The sequence below is a fragment of the Peromyscus maniculatus genome, chromosome 5 (assembly GCF_049852395.1).
Source record: "Peromyscus maniculatus bairdii isolate BWxNUB_F1_BW_parent chromosome 5, HU_Pman_BW_mat_3.1, whole genome shotgun sequence".
NCBI lineage: Eukaryota > Metazoa > Chordata > Mammalia > Rodentia > Cricetidae > Peromyscus > Peromyscus maniculatus.
Window position 1 is genome coordinate 113,239,629 of NC_134856.1, and position 6,686 is coordinate 113,246,314.

Here is a 6,686-nt window from a genome sequence, read left to right on the forward strand (position 1 = left end):
GAGACATGGTGCTGTGCAGGGTGTCCGCACAGACCAATGCAGTCTCTGGGACAGAGAAGAGAGCCTAGAAAGGGAAAGATGTGCTCGGCCCTCCCTTCAGCCCATCTCTCTTTTTCTCTTCTTCCTTCCCTTCCATGCTGCAATTCCCCATGTCCTGTTCCACCAGCTGGACATGGCCATCTTGGACTATGGTCAGATGAAGAGCGGTGGCCCTGAGATGTGGATGGCTCTGCAGAACATGAAGAGCCATGAGGCCTAGAGAAGCGACAGCTGCTGTGAAGGTCACTGTAGACCTTCTTTACCTTGACCTCCCCTTCCCCAAGTTTCCTCATAGCCTGTTGGGACAAGGGCAACACAGGCCAGAGCATGAGATCTCAATTTGAAAGCCAAACGAAAATAGGTATAGAAAGCTGAAGAATGCCTTGCACTTTTCTAGCTTTGAAGCCAATCTCATGGTGGGCGGGAGTGACTTTTAGGTACAATTGGAACAGTTTAAAAATTTTAACTTCTCTTCAGCTGAGGAAGTCTCTGGAGAATCCTGTTTGTTTGTTTAAGTTTGATAATATGAGGTAATCCCCTGTAGTCATAGTTTCCTCATCTGAAGATTCTACAAGCACCAATGAAACCAACCACAGATTGAAAATGTAAGGCAAATAGTACAACTTTCATGCATTTTCTTTTCATCACTCCTAAACAATATGGCTACCACATGATGGATACATTGGGTTAGGTATTACAAGTCAGCTAGACATGAAGCAGATAGGAGGCTGTATGTGGCTTATCTACAAATACTATACTACTTTATATGAAGTCTTGAATGTCAGGAATATCAGGTATCTAAGAAGATCCTGAATACAACCTCCAGCAGATCTCCTAGGATGGACTGCACCATAAGGACCAACACCAAGCTACATTTCTGTGTTAAAATAAAACCAGTGTGAAGAAAATCCTCCAGCCATAGAACTGAAGGAAAAGATGTCTAGTGTTGTCATAGAAACTGGGACATACAACCCCCGCACCAAGAGCCCTTCTCAAGTTCACTAGTAAAAGTGAGGGCCACTAAAGGGACATCACACTGTAGGTGATGATGATTCTTAAAATCTTCCAAACCTGTGTCCACTTCCCTGCTTTGGAACTTAACCTCAAAGGTTGCTCATGTCAGATGTGTTCATGATCCATCGTCACTCATGACGTTAAGTCTCAGGATAGAAGCTCTGGTGACCAACTCCAGAGGGGTACAGATAGAGAGAGCAGCAAGGTTCCAGTGGCCAGTGCTTCCCTGAGCTGTGTTCCCCCGGCAGCCTCTTCCCTCCTGCTACCCCACATGCAGATCTTTTGCTATTCTGTCCCAAGAGCCTGTGACTCATGGGCACTAAGACTACTGTGAGATGAATATAATATTCTTTATATTGAAGAAACCCTTGAATAGACGTCATCTGAGGACCACAAGAAGGATCCACGGGTTGTTAAAGGCTGGTGCCTAGAAGATGAGAGTAAAAAGATGACAGTCTAGCATTATGGCCCCAGACAATGGAGGTAATACTTAGGCAGCTCATGGAGACTGGGTCCCAAGGTCTTCAGGTAGATACCTGTGGGCAGAAAAGCTCTGAAACCACTCTCAACCAAGCTGGCCCACCAATGGGACACTGGGGTAATTAGGACTGCTAGCCACCATGGATGAGCTCAGCCTGACATCAGATCCTTGATGACAGCTCTGTCTCACACACTTCGGCTCTGACATGTGCTGTCTCTGTCTTCTCAAGGCATCCCATTCTTTATATGTGACTGCCTACGTGCTCAGCAACTGACACCACCATGGTCTCTCTGATGCCCAGAGGTTTTTGACTGAAGGCAAGTGTGAGGGCTCTTGGGACCCAAAACTAGATAAAGCCATGTCCAGAAAAGGAGAAACGGCACAGAAAATGGAAGCTGAGACAGCCTTTGAGTCAAGATGCTCAAGATTAGAAGTCAGAGCTACCTGGAATCATCACTTAGGAACCATGAACCATCAGAAACTCAACTATAGTCTAAAGGGCCTAAACTACAGTGACAATATCGATGCCAATATGCATACCTTCTGACCCAATACTTCCGCATCTTGGGGTATCACAACATTAGCAGGCACATGTGGACATCATAAAGTCTCAGAGGACAGTTCACTGTTTCACTCAAGTGAAAACAACACAAACAAACATGGAGCATGGAGAAATAAATAGGACCGATGAGTGTTAGAAGCAATGCATATGATAGGCTTCAGCTACACACTCGTGATCAGTCTCATGAGCCTACTGATGAGGAAAAGCAAGACCCTGGAGACAGGGCTTGATTTCTGTAAACTGGAAGAAAGGTGAGAGATGAAGCTCTGTTGCTTAGGTGCTATAACTAGGTGGAAATGCGCAAAAAGAAGAAAGCAGACTGCAGAGAGAGTAAAGACGAAACCATAAATGGCCCCTGGCACCCCTCAAACAGGTAGAAAGAGGTTCTGGGTGTTGGCAGTTGGGATGATTCCTTTTCATTGTAGATTTGATTGGATTTAGAAATAGCTAGGTGATGTCTCTGTGTGTATCTTTGAGAATGTGTCTGAGATGTTTAACTGAGGAGAAACAACCCACCTTGAGGGTGAGAAGCACCATCCTGTGTGCTGGTGTCCTGGACTGAACAAGTAGGAAGAAAGAAGAGGAAGTGTCGCTCCAGCATTCATCTCTCCTCCGTGCCCGTGGTTGAAGCCCAACAGGTGAAGCACCTCCTCCTGTTCCACTGCAGTGTCTCCCCTGCACGAGTAGAGTGAGATACGGAAGTCCGGGATCGGGTGGGTGTATTAACAGGTGAAATCAATAAGGTACACTCCCGGCATAGAACAAGGTTGACATTGCTGCTGATCCAGCTGTCACTGTCCTGCAGTTCTGCCCAAGGGGGATGGGAACCAAACTGCAAGGCAGGCTTCTCCACTATTCGCTGCCTGCTTGACCAGCCCAAGGGACAGCGAGACCCTTCCCCCATAGGTTCTTAAGGGATCATCTTCGGAGAACACCAGGCCCATTGGGCCAAACCGCTTTATTCAATTGGTCATTGGACCAAATGGCAGAATTCTCACAACACATGATGGACTGGGTCCCTTCTTAAGTGTGAGCAAAATAAGTCTTTCCCCTTGAGTTGCTTCTATTAGCTATTTTCTCACAAGAAGGAAAATAACTAACATGGAAAATAGGTAACAAGGAGTGCAGTTGCTGTAATAAATCTGACCATGTGGTTCATAGGCCAGCAGAACTAGTTTGCAAGAACCATATACAGAATTTTGAGATGTGCACTAGAAAAATTCTAAAACACAATAATCAGAGTTTAATGGGCCACTCTGGTAAAAGTTTAAAAAATGAGACACAGAGAAAAAAATGCAAGCAGTCGAGGTCTGGCTCATAGTGTTTCAGAAGGAAATAAGGACTCCATCACAAACCACTTGTGTTACATTCTAGCAAATAAGCCAGCTATATGTTGTGTATGTACTGAAATTGTGAGTGAATCCGAATTCAAAAGCAGTGGACAAATTGTTCGACAGAGGTATGTTTCAACATAGCATACTATCCGAGCATGGTTACAAGTCACTGCTTTTATCCAAATCTATAGTGAAAGAGAGCAAAAATTAGTGAAAATGCACAATTTGGCAAGTAAAGGAAGCCAAGAATGAGCTTAAAGATTCAGGTAATGCTGGTGTGCGCAGAGAAAGCACTTGAACTTGGTGAGGAGATTGTGCCATTATGGAGCAACCTTGTAGCAAGCAAGCTGATCTCCGTGAGTTCCAGGACAACCGGGACTCCATAGAGAAACCCTGTCTCAAAGAGAGAAAGAAACCTTGTGCTCTGTACGGGGACAATGGGAGAGGTGCTCTGAGGGCCAGATCCCATCTACCAAACGCTCCAACGTGATAAAATACAAATGTATTTGAAAGAAGGAAGCTTGAGTTAAGAATGCCCCTGAAAGGGTCCCTTCCTCAAAATAAGCCACACCCGAGGAAACATTCTCAGATTCCACAATGAAGGAACACAGAGGCCGTAACAGCTCTTGCAGGAAGAAGTCAGACTATATCCCACGCTGGCAGCATTAATTACCTGGTGCTGCTTTTGCAGATGTGCAAAATGCTAAAGTTCTGGTATCATGGAAGCTTCCATCCAGGTTCCAGGCTGCCATGAAACAAGCCAGTGTGTGGCAGGGCCGTTTTCCCCTGTGCACCATTGAGTGAAGTAAAGCCTAAGTTGCATGAAGATACCAGGATATTGAGAATACTCAAACACGGAATTTCTGACAAGAAAACACAGGGATTCAGTGGATCCAGCCCAAGAGAAATGCTGTGTGTACTGGAGGTGGGAGGCTACCAAAGCCCTTTTAGATTCCAGGTGCTGACCTTTAAAAGAATTAAAAAGGGAAATTCTGGCACATGCATGATGTGGACTCATCTGCAATAAAAACAAGGATCTACGGCAGCACCGCGGCTGCCTAACACGGTGGTGGATGTGCTAGCCAAATCAGTTAAATGCTGGATGTGTAAAAATCAGAGGGAGACTGACGCTCTGGGAGATAGATGTAAAAGCAACATTTGCCTTTAACAGGCCTCTGCTCAACTGAGCCAAAGTGTCCCAGTTAAAAATGTGCCTCATTCTGATGGGCATGGCTGACAAAGAGCAGGCTGGATTCCAGCTCCATGCCCTTCAGCCAGTTGTCCTGTGATGTAGGAACATAAATGCGCAACTCAGTGGAACTGTTTGGGAAGGATTACAGGGTGTGGCCTTGTTGAAGGAGTTGTGTCACTGAGGGTAGAACTTGAGGTTTCAAAAGCCCATGATACTTCCAGTTAGCTTTCTCTCTCAGCATCATACCTGTGGATCAAGTGCTGTTCCTACCTGCTTGCTGCCATGCTCCACACCATGATGGTCATGACCTTTAACCCCCTGAAACTGTAAGCTTCAAAAACTCCTTCTTCTATGAGTTTCTTTGGTCATGGTGTCTTCTTACAGTAATAGAAAGGTACTATGACATCTATTAAGTCGTTATTACCTAAAAAAAAAAAAAAAAAAAAAAAACTGGCAGCAACATAAGAATCTGTCTGTAGGGAAATCAGTAAATAAGATAGACGGCATTTCCACCCCACAGAACCCAGCAGCTTTAAAAGTGAAGTTCCTATGTACAAAGGAGATAGCAAGAGGACCCAATGTTACATGAAGAATCAAGGTTGCAGTAGTTATGAAATACAGGAAAATTAGAATTTTTAGTATTTATTTACTTTTAATAATTTTATTCATTCTTTGAGAAATTCATTCACATATATAGAAAAAATGAATTTTTTCATATGATTTTTTTCCTGTAATGGAACCATGTGTGTGCTCCCTCCATACCCCTTACATTACTGATCAACACATTCTGCTAAGGGTGGGGTTGGGCTGGGGGAAGGCATCTCGATCCCTACCTTGTTTTGTCTTTTTCCTGTTTAGGTCATGTCTGTAGTTCGCTTCTTCAGGTGAGAAAATAGAACTTACAGGAGGTCCCCAAGAGTGTTTTCTGACTTTTAAATAAGGATTTTTTGTTGTTGTTGTTGGTTTTGGTTTGGTTTTTTGAGACAGGGCTTCTCTGTGTACGCCTGGCTTTCCTGGAACTCATGCTGTAGACCAGGCTGGCCTAAAACTCACAGAAACCTGCCTGCCTCTGCCTCCCAAATGCTGGAATTAAAGGTGTGCCCCACCACCACCCAGCGGGATTTATTAAATGTTAATGATGCCTTCTTTGAAGGTTATTTTATTAATTGCCTGAGCAAATGTTGGTTTTTCACCAACCTATAATCCCTTCATTTTGCAAAATACCTGGACCACGGGGAGAGGTCTACTCAGAAATTCAGGGCTGGATTTTCTGCACGGCATCCCATTGGCTTTGCCACATGAGTTTGTTTGTGGAAACAGCATCACTTTTCTGTCAGATGCCTCTGAGTGATCTTCACCTCTGGCAAAGGGAATCCTCTCTCCAGATCATTCATAAACAAAGATGGAGGTGAGAAAATCAGCAGTGCAGGAGGGCTGGCTGCTGTCCAAGAAGGGAGGAGGTAAGCATTGCTCCCTGTGAGACCCACCCAGAACACATCCACACCCTCCGAGCCACCCACGTGCAGAAAGCCACATGTGCTGACTCCAATTCTAGTTCTGTTGTTGAGAAAGATGTGTGTGTGTGTGTGTGTGTGTGTGTGTGTGTGTGTGTGTGTGTGTGTGTGTGTCCAGTGCCTGCAAGGTATGTGGTGAACTCGGCACCTGTTGGGAACCCACTGCCCTCTCCCAGGTTCTGCCTTGAAAACACACTGCTCCGCAGACCCCAGTTGCCCATGCAGACAGTGCCTCTGGACCCCTCTCCTCCCAGACAGGTGACATGATGGGGAAGGAAGCTGGGGTAAGCTGTGAGTGTCCCCTCACTCCAGGACCTCCTGCTGTGGACTATCACATTTATAGTAAGACACAGAGACATAATTTTAGAGAGAACAAAAAATGCAACACCTTCTCCACAAAACGGACAGTCTGCAGACAGGAGCTGCATTTCTCGGGGTGCCGTGGGGTCACAGGCTGCCTACAAGAGAAACTCCTTTGCAGATGTGTGGTGAAGTTAGCAGCACACATCTGACCACTCACTCGGGACTGTGGCTGGCTGACTGCCATGCA